This window comes from Danaus plexippus (genome assembly GCF_018135715.1).
Source record: "Danaus plexippus chromosome 3 unlocalized genomic scaffold, MEX_DaPlex mxdp_25, whole genome shotgun sequence".
In the NCBI taxonomy this organism is placed as follows: Eukaryota; Metazoa; Arthropoda; class Insecta; order Lepidoptera; family Nymphalidae; genus Danaus; species Danaus plexippus.
The window spans coordinates 3,840,903-3,856,063 of record NW_026869844.1 but is presented as its reverse complement, the minus strand read 5'-3'; the positions used below and the strand labels follow the sequence as shown (position 1 = coordinate 3,856,063).

At 28.7% G+C, this 15,161-nt stretch overlaps 1 protein-coding gene across 2 annotated transcripts in view; it reads right to left on the bottom strand.

Moving 5' to 3' along the window:
- LOC116765829 (neuroligin-4, X-linked) overlaps nucleotides 1–7,871 on the bottom strand; it is a 55,424-nt gene extending 47,553 nt beyond the window's left edge. For both annotated transcript variants that reach the window (XM_032655433.2, XM_032655443.2), the window contains exon 1: nucleotides 7,700–7,871. The gene's annotated coding sequence lies outside the window, so the exon portion shown is untranslated. The remainder of the gene's footprint in view (nucleotides 1–7,699) is intronic.
- Between the last annotated feature and the right edge of the window lie 7,290 nt (nucleotides 7,872–15,161).

Genomic DNA, 15,161 nt, shown 5'->3' with positions numbered 1-15,161 from the left:
GACTTAACATATAATACCTGTAACGAAATCTCTACAATATCGTTTCAGCTTTAAAATAAGGAAGCAAAAAATAAAAATGCAAGTACTCATATATATACAATGACCATGTAAAAATGAATATAATAAAGCTTAAAAAATATAAAAGATTAAATAAAAATAGAGAAATCGAATCAACTTAAATTACGAAGCTTTTAAGTAAAATAGTTTTTCATTTGGTACTATTCGGGCTATTAAACTTCATAGGATATTTCCGAACTCTCAAAATAATTTATACATTACAAATGACGTCATTTGAGCCTCAAGTTAACATGCACAGAAAAATCATAAAACTTGTTGAACATTTATTGGCATAGTGAGTTTATCGTCTAAAGCTACATTTCTACTTCTTTCATGAAAGAACTCTCTTATACTTTCATACATGTACGAGAGTATTAGAGAGTAGTTTGAGAGTCAAGCACCAAACGATAGAAATAAAAATAAATAAAATAATAGTCTATTTATCTTGAAACTCTAAATCAAATTGCTATTAAATTTATTAGAGATGTATTATCTTCAACAATATGAAAATAATTGTAAATCAGAAATTAAGACACTTATCAATAAAATGCAAAAAAAAGTTTTTGTTTTTTTTTTTTTAATTAAATTGATTATTGGGATTATCCCAACACAAGCAATAATTAACAATAAATATATATACACAATAAAACTGAAAACCGAAACAGAGAATCTTAATTTTTGTACAAACTTTTAATTTTAAGTACTAAAATATACAATTAAAACACTATTTCACTAACTTTAATATTCTTCCAGTGGGTTATTTAAATTTATGACCCAATATCTTTCCTCTGATTATTTCGTGAAGTAAATAAAATATTTTATGAGAGTCGATATTCAGATTTGCATTCGCAAACACGAGTGAACTGCAAGGTAAATTTGGATTTTGCAAATGGGCTCAAATCTCGAGCCAAATCGAGATCATCAGAAGTGATAGCATTCATGAACAACAGCTGACGTTGTTTGACACCCATGAACCAAATTAATACAATTTGAATTTTAATCTATGAAAGGTAAAGATTATTTTTTAATCGTGTGGAATAGTTTTTGTATATGTTTTTAATTGGATCAATCTCAACCACACACAAAAATACAACTAACAATTTTAAGAAAGTGTTTCATGCATCTATGTTTTCTAGAAACAAGTGACCAGAATTTTTTTTTTTATTTCCTATAAAAAAAATACCTAGGGAAAGAATTTGCCAGTTAATATAAACAAACTATCTTTTGCTAGTTGCACTATTTGCTATTCGTCCATTACTTAACCTAGATTTACAGCTGAGCTATTTTAGCAAAAGCTTAGTATATCACAGTGGATATATCTATCATTTCTATAACGGCGCTTATTCATATTTATTAGAATTAAATTCAGCTTTTAAATTGGAACCAACTTTACTTGGAATACAATCAAACAAGATACAAGAAACTTGGGGTTGCGTACACTACTCTGGGTACTGCAATAGGTGCGGAAACTTTGCTTAAAGTACTGCGAGAGATACACAACAAACAGATTATGGCGTCTAAGTTAGATTGATACATTAAAATTTTGTAATGTTTGCTTGCTAAATGTAATCCATAATAGATGCTATCCATAATAAATGAAGAATAAGTAATGAGGGAGTGCCAACGGATGAATGGTTTTGTTTAGTTAACAAATTATCAAATAATAATGAAATAAAACTTAAATCAGTTTAAATCTTAAGACAGATTTTAATGCGACTTTATACACGATACTTTATGTATGGAGTTAATTCCTTAAAATTGACATTTTTTTTTGTTAAGTTACATTAACTTATAGTTTTAGCATTTACTCATTTCGGATAGCGACTTTATTCTAGTGAACAAATTTAAATACCTTCTAAGAATCAGATTCACTCAACTGTGATATATGTTTAGTGCCTGAAGATATTCACGGCATTTTGTTTAAATTTGAACGTTATAAGTTGGAACGAAAAAATACTATGACAGAAGGAAATATCAATATGACAGATGAAGGAGCTTTTTTGATGTTTTTTCTAAATCCAACTCAAAAAGAGCAAAAAAAATTATATAATTTTGTTACGATAAGGATGGTACATATACTAAAGAATAAAAATCTACAATTAATATGAAATAAAAAAGTGCTAACCTACTAGAGATGAAATAATATAAATATTTGAAATAGGGTACCTACCATCTTTACAAGAGAACAATGTTAAAAGTTTCATAAATAGCGTTAAAATTGTTCTGTTTTGAACCACAACTATTCCCAAAGTTCGGAAATTTTCACAGTATTCGTAAGATCTCTGCAGTATCATTTTCAAATAATTGTTAGGAAAATGAGGCTATTACTATAAAAATGCCAGGTAAAAGCAGCTTCTACAAAGAAAAGTTTATAAGGATGCTCAAGAACTTGGCTTAATTACTCGTGTCTAGGGTACTTTTGAGGAAAATCCAAAGTTGCAACAATTACACTTCCAAGCTTCTTTTCTTTAGCCTTTTCGCTTTGGTTGTTGCGAACTATCTTATATGATTTCCTGTTAATTATACATCACAAATTTTATTATATTTTAGTCAACACTTGCACTAAGACTCTGTTGGAATGAGTTTTATACAGCAATATTAAAAATATTTAAACGACGACCGCAAAAAAAAAAAATTTTGTCCAGAACATTTGAAAAAACTTAAACAAAAGCGTCAAAACTTCAGACAGTTGTCTTTATTATTATAACCACTTAAGCGTGTGTAAACATTAGAATGAATTAGTAACTACTATTTATTAAAGTAAAACAAAAGAGATGTGATCTTCTTACCTAAAAAATATTCTATGCATACTCAGACAACAAAGTTATCATGTCGAAAGACGTATAGATAAATTGAGTAATATATATGTAAACCCTTTTTAGGATCGCGAGTGTCAAGTGGAATATTTCTTTGTGAGGTTTTTCACTGTCGGTAAATCTATGCTTTACCTCCAATAGAATTTTAGTTAGAGATGGAAATAATATTTATATTTTTAATAAATTGTTATCATAAAAACCATTTCTATGTAATCAATTCATTAGTTTTAAATTTATCAATAGAAAAATATTATGTCATTTACAACAACGCTCAATATTTTTTTCATATTTTAAGAGAAATTTAAAGTGTTATAATTCAAGAGGTAATCGTCACCATTTAAAGAGGGTGACATTACATTAATTGTAATAGGCAATTCAAAGTTTATCCCGAAGTTACGCGACTCATAGAACTTTAACCGCTTTATTGTAATATATTGGTCTCTGTGCCATGAGAGTTTACTTGTATAAAAAATCCTTTATTATGAAAATTATGAAAAATCATGTACATTTTAAGTCTTGAAGTAAGTAGAAATAAAAATCGATGTGATGTTTTACTTTGTTCAAACGAAATTTAAAGGGTGCCCGGCTATTTTTACCCGAGACTTCCTTTTCGGACGTCAACTGAAACAGGATCCTTTAACCCACTTACAGAACCTTCCAAGGCCTCACGGAATAGGAAAGGGACACTTAAAGTTGCTAATGGATGCTGACGTATGACTGACTATTAATGCAAGTAATTCTTTAAAAATTTTTAGAATTCATAATTATTGAATTTATAAGACATGATATTGAAGTATAAAATATTGTTTTTGTTTATTGATTTTGTTAAGGATTACAGTGTTATTATTTAAAGCCCTTTTTACTGATATATCGTCATAGAATGAGCTACGAAATTTTTTTTTGCTTCATTTCTGATGATTCGGAAATAAATAAAGCGTTTAAGAGTTATTGAGCGCCAAATGTTAAATGAATTATCACTTAAAATTAATGAAATGTTGTCTGATTAAAAATATACATTCATTAAAACCAAGCACGTATGTAAAATATTAAGAGGTTTTTACGTGGAAAAATGCACTTTAAATATGGCACAATACATAGTATTCTTTGTTCTACATTAGCATTTTGAAGAGGTGTCGGGTATTGATACAAAACTTGACATAGAATTTTCAAAAAGCCTGTACCGTATTTCTGATAAAGAAGCTATTATCAAAATGTATGCATGATCTATATGGGGTGGACTGAAAGCTATCTCTTACATGTTACACAAGAAAGTAGGACATCCTGTGCTACTTCGTTGCCTAAAATAGAAACGCGTTTTGTCTCTTAGTTTTCTGTCTTAGAAAACACTGGTTTTAATCAGTTATTTGCATTTATATATCTAATTATGGTAAATAAAATTTATCTATATTAAAAGTATATATATATATAGGTATATGTGTTGTAACTTCATACTTCACTAATGGTATTATTATAATTTTAAACTAGTTGTTTAAAACGATAAAAATGTCAATTTTTTCGTTATCATTTGTTGTTACATAAATGGCGTAATATTTGACCAATTAACTTCATAGGTTTTTCAGTTGCGGGCATCTATTTCGTTTACAATTATATAAATATAATTATGCAATCGAATACATGTATAATGATATCAAATATATACCAAGTTTCAAATACGAACATAGACTAAAATTGAGACTTATTTTATTTCATTAAACATTAACTTAATGATTGCGTAATAATCATCCCCTCCACATATTACTAAAACTGATTTTATTAATGCTCCAGTATTTAATAAGGTTTGTATAAAACACACACAGAATAAATTCTTACGTTCCAGTCATGTTGGTGAACTTGGGTATAGTGAGAATTATAATTCATATAGTGTGAAATACATCTGACATTTTGTTTATTTAGAATCTTTGAAATGGTAGCTATAAATAAAGTAATAGAAAACTGAAAACACTATTTATCACAAGACAACTTCGTTTCTTTTCCTTTGAATATATACAAATGACACTTCGGTTCCATTAAATCCATTTGCAAGTGGGATGATTGTGATGGTCAAAATCCCTATAGACTGTTGAAATCCATTATTAAGCATCCTTTGTACATAACATATTTGACTCGTGCCTGATTGGATGTCTGTGTGTCCACGTTCGTGCTGCCGTGTACGAAAGGCACTGCAGTTGATAGCACTTAGTCATTCATTAGTAACCCAGTAGTGAAACTTTGTATACTGTTACTATGTTTGAAATGAATTACTTTGCGTATTTCGTATTTATTTATTGAAAACATATTTTATTTTATTCCAAATTTAAATGTAACGATGTAATGCAGTATCTATTTAAGATTATTGTATTCATTTAAATATGATTACTCTCAACCGACTTCAAAAAAGGGGTTATGTTAACAATTCGTTTGTATTTTATTTTTACGTTTGTTACCTAATATCTTTCGACTGGACGAAGCGATTTTAATATTTTTTTTATTTGAAAGCTGGTGCTTCCCGTTTGTGCCATTTCCATTTGGTCCAGTTCTGATGATGAAAAATATGAGAAAACCATGTAAGTCTAAAATTCGCATTAAGTATGTTTGTGTGCGACAAATGAAAGAGTAACTTCAACGCCAACCAATTTTGATTTAAGTATTTATAAGAGTAAACTTTCCAAATGTTTCTATGATGATTACAATAAGACCTGATTATGGAACCCTGAGAAAATTGAGGAAAGTCCTCAAAATGTGCAGGAAACCATAATGCACATTAAATAATGACATTCATTTTTTAAGCCAGATTTTGTAATGTTTTTTTTATCCGACTTCAAAACAGAAGGAGGTTCTTAGTTCGCCGGATTTTTTTAATGTATGTTCCCCGATTTCTCGAAAACCAGATCGAATTAAAAAATATATTTTTTTATCTGAAAGTTAGCTTCCTCCGGGCAGTCTTATGGTCACCAAGTCAAGTTTTTATAATGAGATCTTCCAGAACTTGAATAATTAAAAAATCGAAGAATTAAAAAAATAGGGAAATCAATACTTTTTATATAAATGCGCATTTGACAAAGTCGTTCCTCAAGTTTTTCGGATGACTCTTGAAGACGCCGTGCTGTTTTTCTTTTTCCACTACGCTTTATACTCATTAGACTATTACATTTTTGGAGCTGACTTTTCTCATACAAGATGCACACAAGAAAGGTCTCACCATCTTGAAACACTTAAAACAGCTGCTGTATGATCTTTCTTACGTACTTATTTTATAATTACACTAAGGGGCAAGGAATGGAATTATTTTTGATTAAAAATAAAATACTTCATAAAACAACATAGGATGACAGGAACCGAAAAGAAAAAAAAAATTTTTTTCACGATAATATAATATTAATACTATTTTCTAACCTAACCTGTCTCTAATAACGAATTCTAAATATCTGCACATAAATCGTCTACGCTAATTTAGATACACAAACACTATTTTTATTTACTTTGCAATAATCTAATTGAATACTTAACTATATACATATATATACAATTTATTAATATCTAATCACCTTTTGAATACGGTGCCTTCTACAGATTATGCGACAAACCACTAATATATTATAGTAGAATACTAGTAGAATAAAAGTTCCCTTAACCTAAATTAATCTACACTTATTCTCATATAACTCTATAATTTCAACAAATAGCATGTAATCGGTATGAAACAAAAACTCGTAAATTGTCAACATAATTTGCAGCACAAGTACGACTATAAGATATACGAGCGAATTTTCGTTAGCGAAATAATTATATGGCAACAGAAAAACGTCGAATGGATAGGGACTGCACTCAGGTTCAAAACAAATAACGTAAGCGCGAAATTAGCTTTCAATTATGCTATTTACTAAGGAATATTACCCATATCGCTGTAAACCTAAGGTAGACTAGGTATTAAATTAGATTATTTGAAAGTAAATAAAATAGTGTTCGTTTATCTTCATTAGGTGTTTAGTCGATTTTTGTTCAGATATTTAGAATTTATTATTAGATAGGTTAAGTTAGGAAATAGGTATTAAAATGAAAAAATATTTTTTCCTTTCTAGTTCCTGTCTTGCTATGTTGTTTTTGAAGTTTTTTTTTACTTAAAAATTATTTTATTTAATTTTGTGTGATAACAAATATTATCAAATTTAATATATTACTTTATAAATTAATTTCACTCTATAAAATAAAGATGTTTCACTTTGTGTTATATATATATATATATATATATATATATATATATATATATGTATATGTATACATTTTTCTTGTTACCTTATTGTTGATTTCTTCCAGAACTACTTATGATTTTTTATTAAAAGAGCATAACTAGTTCAAGCAGATTTAACAGAAGCGAATATATGACTTGGTGAAAAGTAGCAACTTTTTTTTAATATTGAACCATGAATAGGTTATGTTTGTTTTTTTATATATAGATTTTCTTTTTTTTTAAAAATCACTAATCATGTCGATAACAAAAAGCAAAGATATGTGCAAAGAGCTGATATTTGATATTCCAATATAAAATCTTATATAGAACATATGAACAGTACATAATTTATTTTAAGACTCATTTCTCAATAAGATATATAAATTTGTGTACTTTAAAGTAACATTCTTACATATAGTTTATGAAAGATTATCACATATTAATTTGATTACTTGTTTGCTTCCCCGAATTAAATACAAAAAATATATGTAATCATTTATGGGTGTTTTCAAAAGTGTATCAGCTCTTGCTACATTGCTTTAAAATAGTCCAAGTAAATAAAGACGAAATATGATTACTATAAACCCTATCAACTCACCATTGTAAAATTTAAACTAGTTTTGAATATCTTGCAAACACAGTATTAAATATTCCATTGCACTGCACACACAACACTGGTCACTATTTCACATAACGATGGTACGAATACATCGAATTAATTACGTTACATTCGTATTTTTGACGCGGGCGTGTCAAGACGGCAACTTAGGTCGCCCCACTGATAGCGTTTGAGGCATCGTCCGCACTGCGCATGTGTGACCGCGCAGCATTGCACAGCCGATTGTGACCGACGATAACCGATTTGTCACGAATACATCGCTCGTTAACGGTTCGACTCGTCGTGATAAATCGCGGTTAATTCTGTCATTGTCAGTTTTGATTAAACATCTCGCTGATGCGGTACGTGATATATATATTTTTTTCATAAATGGCATTTAATGGTTAGTAGTGATGATATAGAAAATTCTACTTCCCTTTATGTCTAGCCGAAGTTATGGTTTAAAAATAAATCCGCATTTGTAAAAATCAAAAATGTTTAGAAAAATTTATTGTAGCAAATATTGTCGTGGGTTTTCATGTTATTAATGCGTGTTTAAAGCCACAACGATATGTCAAACAATCCAGTTACAATAACCATTAATTTTAACAAAGAGATTCCTCATAAATTGTAATATTCGATATAACAAGTCTATAAATTTTAGAAAATAAATTCATAGCTTCTGTTACTGACGGACAAAATAAAAGATATTCAAATGGAAGGATTTACATGAAAAGCTGTTTTTCCAAAAAGGATATTGGAGTTAATTGACTACAGAGGAAGGTCGTTGATTATACGCAAACGATTCGGATACATTCGACCAACTTCGGTCATCATCGGACTGAAACGAAGCCTTATTTTACGACTGCACGGTTTCATATTAAGATACAAATATATGAGAATAGCACTTGACCTTTATGAGTATAATACTAAAGCTGTTTTTAGAGTAACTTTGAAGAGGGGTTAGAATTTCTGTTTGAAAAGAATCAGCCCGTGATAGGATTTCGGCATTTTTTCTGGCCATCTTTCTTAGGGTAAAAGTAATAAATATGTGTGCTCGTATAAACGTATATATCTTTTCAATATTTTTGCGATTCTAACTTATATATTGAATATATATTTATTTAGTAAACAAATGTAATTCTCAAGTTGATCTAAGTGAGTAACAAGACTTATTGTATTTAATATTCAGTACGGTTTTGTTGCAAATCGTTGACGTCATAGCTATCAAGTGGCACTAGACGAGATCTGACCAGCGATAGACTGACCTTACTGATCTATATGTTTCAGGCTTAATTGGTAGCAATTACGAAATTTTAACATACAATTTTAATTTTTATAAGTCATTTTCTAAAATATTAGTTGATTAGATTATACTACTAATTTTTTTTATCTTAACATAAGGGTATTTTGCTAAATGTATGTATGTAAAGTAGTTTCTTTATAGAATTCTTTAAGAACATCAGTAAATAATTTCTAAGATAAAAATTATATCCATCAAACTTAAAGATTTTATAAGTACATGCAGGCGCTGGCGTTACGATTTAAATGCCGCATTTTTGTGCTCATAGCTTCGGCTGCTCAGTCTATTAAATGTTGATTTTTTCTTTTTATTTTCTTAATATGCAGGCAGTCCTTTGTTTTTTGTACTGTCCGTCCATTTAGGATGTTTAAGATTTTCCTTTTTTTGTTATTTTTCATATAAACACGTTTATGTTCATGTGGTACATACTTACATAATCAATACAGCTTAAATCATGACGCATATCTGTCGCTTCATCATAATTTGAGAAAAAATAAATATTTTTAAATTTTTGATTCACCTAATCATGATAATTATGTAGGATATAAAAAAATTACTACATAATTAGTTAAAAGAATCCATCTTCAAGCAAGCTTAAGGTTAAATATTCAAGTTATTTGAAAATTTTACAGTACATAAAGATTCCAAACAGCAGGTTGACGTAAATTATTCCTACTCTCGACCTAATTCCATCACCAATCTATTTTCATTTCCCTTTAATTTTCTTTATCTATACTAAAATAAAATCCTATATCCTACTTCTTTCATACTTAGACGCCGATCTTCACGCCAAAACTAAATACGCCATAGTTTGTATTAAATGATGTGTTAAGAAACACAAGCAAAGAAAAAACCAACAATACGTAATAATGGATTTAAGTTTCATCTTGTACAACGAAATCAAAGAGTCTTTGAATGTACTTCATATACTATTTATATTTTTAGATGTTCATATTTAAAACGAATAGTGTTTCCGATGTCTAAGCATTTTTTAACTACGGCCCACTTACCGAAAATTTTTTATGACTTAAACAAGATATAAATTTTTACAAAAATATAATAATAATTTTTATTATAATGTGAATCTCAAAAACAAAATTACATGAATATAGAATTTCAGTGATCTTCAATGTTAATTATTCGGTAGATTTAATTTTTTCATAAATCTTGTCTACAAATACTACTTGCTTTTGCCCGCATTATTACCTATCTTAGCTTTAAATCCGCAGCCTATCAAGATGCTTTCCAATCGATAACTTATTTTTAAATCTATATACGAGTACTTATACCTCGTAACAAACTACAATATAAAGTTAAGTAATTGTTTAAAGAATATATAAGTAGATAGTAAAATTTTTAAACTAATAATTTATTTTTTTCGTTTTAGTACAAAATAAAAGCTTGGATTTGATTTTTTTTTATGCTAAAGGGGGCAACCGTGCAGACGGCCTACCTGATGGTGGTAGTGCCGTCGCCCATGGACATTCGCAACATAGTTTTGCGGATGTGTTGCCAAACTTGATTAGTGAAGCGGGGGAGGAAAAAGTGAGAAAGGGTGGGAAAAGGGAAGGGGTAGGAAAGGGTGGGAAAAGTAAAAAGGCAACCGGCTCTCTCCCTTATCGGCCCAAACGCAGCCATTAAAGACTACTTCAAGCCGATCTTCTGTGAGAGGGTGGTACTTCCCCGGTCGAGCGAGCCCATATTAGAGATGCAGTAACTTGACCACAGCTAGGCTCTACCACCTACAAAAGTGATAAAGTTTTTAACTATTTTTATTCTTTAATTTTGTAAAAACCCATTATTTGCAGTGATTTTTTATACAAATTTTATATATATATGACCTTTTAACGTTTTATATGTTTTATTTTTATTGTTATTTTTGACGTCGACGAAATTATTACTGTAACAAACATTGATAAATCAGACGGACGACCACAAAATATATATATATATAAGCTAACAGTACTGATATCTAATTATTTTTAAACAAGTGGAAAACGTTTGATTCATTGGCACTGACCTCTTAATTATTTCAATAAGTCACTTGATTTAAAATACGACTCAATTACACTCTCTCAGTGTTGTTCCCTCCGGAGGCTGAGAGTTTTAATCGTTTTCCGTCTGAGAACTCGGTCGAAGGTGTTTAATTCTAAGGACTTTAACTTAAGACTATGCATTTCGTTCTGAATTGTGGAGGCTAGTACGTGAAAAGAAAGGAATTAATTCTATGAAAAATATATATTTTGTGGTCGTCTGTCTGATTCAGTTGTGTTTGTTACAGTAATAATTTCGTCGACGTCAAAAATAACAATAAAAATAAAACATATAAAACATTAAAAGTTCATTAATAATATTCATAAAATTTTTTGATTGTTATAAATTTACTTGTATTTCTTTGATCGTAATATTTATTTTCGCACTGAAATATGTGATTGTGATTTGGATTATCAAAAACTCGAGAACCATTATTAATATCGTTAATCACTGTCATTGTACTCTGTGATTGTGTTGACCTTCTTAGCTCTATTGAGATGGTGAGATTGACCCGAGGGTATAATACGCAAGCTGAGGGGTCCATATTCGAATAATGAAATATGTCACACGATATTCCTCTTTTAAAATCAGACTGGGTTAAAAATTCTTTATTGTATATACACTGTGACACAGAATTCTTATATTTATTATGTCCGTGAGGCAAATTATAAACTAAGTTATATTAACAATATTTTCTATTCGTGTCAAATCATTTGTATTAGGGTGAGTAGTAAATAAAACATAAATCATTACAATAAATTAGTGATATAAAGAAAAAAGGGGAGAAATATATGGCAACAACAATAGTTCATAAAAATGGCTTATAAGATCAAAACTAATTTTCAATTTTATAATATACTTATAATACAAACCCAGGGTAGTCAAAACATAACACAATATCAAAAAGCTTGGAATTATGAATGTTTAAGAAGTAACTATCAAAAAAAGGTTACATGTAATTAAAGGGAAAGATTTCTAGACTTTGTTATATTGTATTTGCCCCTTGACTCTTGTCAATAAGTTAAGTTTATGCATTAAGGTCATTAATTATCTCACCTTTTTTTATGCTTGAAAATTATAACACATTTCTTCAATTGCTACATAATAGACACAACGAGAACATACAACCTTAATTCAACGATACAGCGTTATAGATTATAAATAAAAAATAATATTATGTTATATAATATTTTTCTTTGACTAGAGGTAGAAAAAAAACATTTTAAGAAATTTTGTTTTGGAATATCATCTTTATGAAAAAAAAAACGAAGTCAAATTAAAAAATAGTTTCTCCTTAACACACATACAGCAAAAGTTGCTTATGCTATTTTTTTATTTGAAGCAAAAGAACAACAAACAGATATTTTTAAGTCTCACATATAAAGACAAATTCAGATAATTCCATTCTAAAATGTCGCAATTCCTACCAATTTAGCAAGAGACATCGGAATCATTAATGTCATTCTATAGTTGGCAGAATCGAGTTTAATAGTTGTGACATCAACGATATTCCACAAAATCGTAGAAAATACCAAAAATCGTAGATATTTTTTTTCATATGAACAGTTATATTAATTTTTATTCATATTTATGTACTTGTGATGGTATTAATTTGTAAGACCTATCTCACAAAACATATTGATTACTGTAAATCTCTAACAATATATAATTTATTGTTTAATTGCTCTGTTATTATGTAGAATTTTTGTGCTTGGCAACTAAATTTAATCCTTGTATGACTACTTCAAAAATAGACCCGAGTACATAAAAAAATATATTAATCTATTTTTTTTGCCGTGATAAGTGCTGTTATCAAACATCACATTCCAAACACAAATAACGAGGTATAATATATATATTTATTAAGTAAATTTTTTGACATTAAAATAAAATGATAAAATACAATTTCACATGGCAGTTCATTAGACTCAATAAAGAAAGAAAATTTCGAAGCATATATGAAAGATAAAATAAAAACCATAGTGTCTGGTTCAGTCATTGTAAGAGGCTAATGAGGGACGATGAGTTGCGGAGTCACGCACGTTCCGATATAAGCAAGGGAATTAATAACCACTCGTTTCTTTGTATTTCGTACGCAGTTTTTCATACATATTATTTTACATGTTTTCTTTTATTCCCTTAGACAATCACTAAAATGAGATTAGTTTATATTTTAAATGTTCTGTACAAATTATTATTTTCTTATTATCGAGGGCTTTAATGTGCAAATACTAATGAATTACAATTTATGGTTAGATTCTTGCTTAGTATCGGCTTACAGACTTACATATATACTTATGGCTTATATACTTTTATTTTAAAACAACAGGTACTACACCTTAAAGTTGTACTGTTTTGGAAAGTTTAATTTTCACGCATTAAGGCGTGTATTCCGATATAAATCATTTCATATTGTATTGGCTAACAGAGTTGAATGAACCTTGAAACTGTAACCTTTACCTTTTCACCGACAATCGGTATTTTATACGTGAGTTATATCATTTTCTATAACAACATTACAATACCCTTTTCATTTCTGTTTTCGTTTCTGTTTATATTGCTACAAAGAGAATATAGCTAAATCAAATTTTCAATATTGTATTATAAATTGAATATATATTTTTTTCTCTATCCTTTCAAAATATGTATATGTGAATTATTAAAACCTACTTTCACATATATCTCTAAAATTTTAACTTATAATATTACAATAACGCCTACTTTTTTATAACATGACTCTTATTAATAAAAAATAATTTTGTTGGAACATATGGAACTTTCTATATAGGAAATTTTGAACGTAATTGTTAGACCAGAACACCTATTATAGTGATATTATAATATGACGCTGTAAATGTTTGACTTTCACATAAATATATACAAAGAAAGGATAGAATAACTACAGAAGTATTCACCATTCACATACACTTTAGAAATGCTGTTCGTAGATGATTATGAATTTTCATTTTTCAACAGAGACTAAGCAAATGTTTTAAAGCCTGATACTTTCTAAACACAAGGTTTAGCACCCGTTATTTGATTGGAATAAATGTTATAAAATATATGAAGATACTTTAAGATGCAATGATAAGAAAGAATTTATAAAAACAAAATCTAACCCTAACGTAACTTTATTTGAACGAATAATTGTTTAAACCCTTTATTTGATTCTGATATTTGTATACCTACATAATAGGTATTTTGATACGGTAAAGTACAGTAGGAATTTAGATTGATAAATATATCGGATTTTTGAACTAAATTTGTATTTTTAACTCATTATATTTAATTAACAATAACCTTAAAAATTCTATCTTTGTATAAACAGAAACTATAAAGAAAAATTTTCAGTTCCTTATGAAATGTGGAGCTATTTGTTTATAATCCACCGTTTAAACATTACAGGGTTTTCTGGATATGGAACTGGAAAACAATAATCAAATCCTGGAGCTTGAGTAGCTAATGAGGGACTCAGTGCCGAGTCACGCACATTGTGATGTGCGCATCGAATTTAATGAGCACGTTTCGTGGACTTTTTGTTTTTATGTGGCTTTATTTTAGTTTCGTCCGTTAAAATGGAATATCTCGATGATTCAATCACGTATGGTTACATTAAATAAGCAATCTAATTGTGTATTATGAATTTTATTACACGGTTAGATGGTGGTAGCTGTTTTCCATAAAGAACATACGATTGTTTTGGATAGAATTTTTTCCCTTTCTGTTACAAATCTGTGTTTCCAATGTCATAAAAATCATATGAAACATAACAAAAAACTTAAAATAAATTTTTAAAAAATCGCCATTACAATAAATAACAAAGCTATATTTACTTCCCTGGTGGAAAGAAGCGATTACAAAATGAACATTTGTTTAAATCATACTTATTGAAAAAACTTATAATGTAGGTATATTTTAACAAAAAAAAAATAACTTTAATCTATAGAGTCGCTCTTTATAACAAAGAGAAGTGGTTATTAGTGAGTAACTAAAAATAATAGAAAAAAAATCCTATCATTTTTGAAATACTGCGAAAATCATTTGCTTTATTTTCGCCTACCTCAAACGAATGTCTCCGTTTTGTTTTATAATTGTTCAAGATATCAGCCGACTATGGAATAGAGT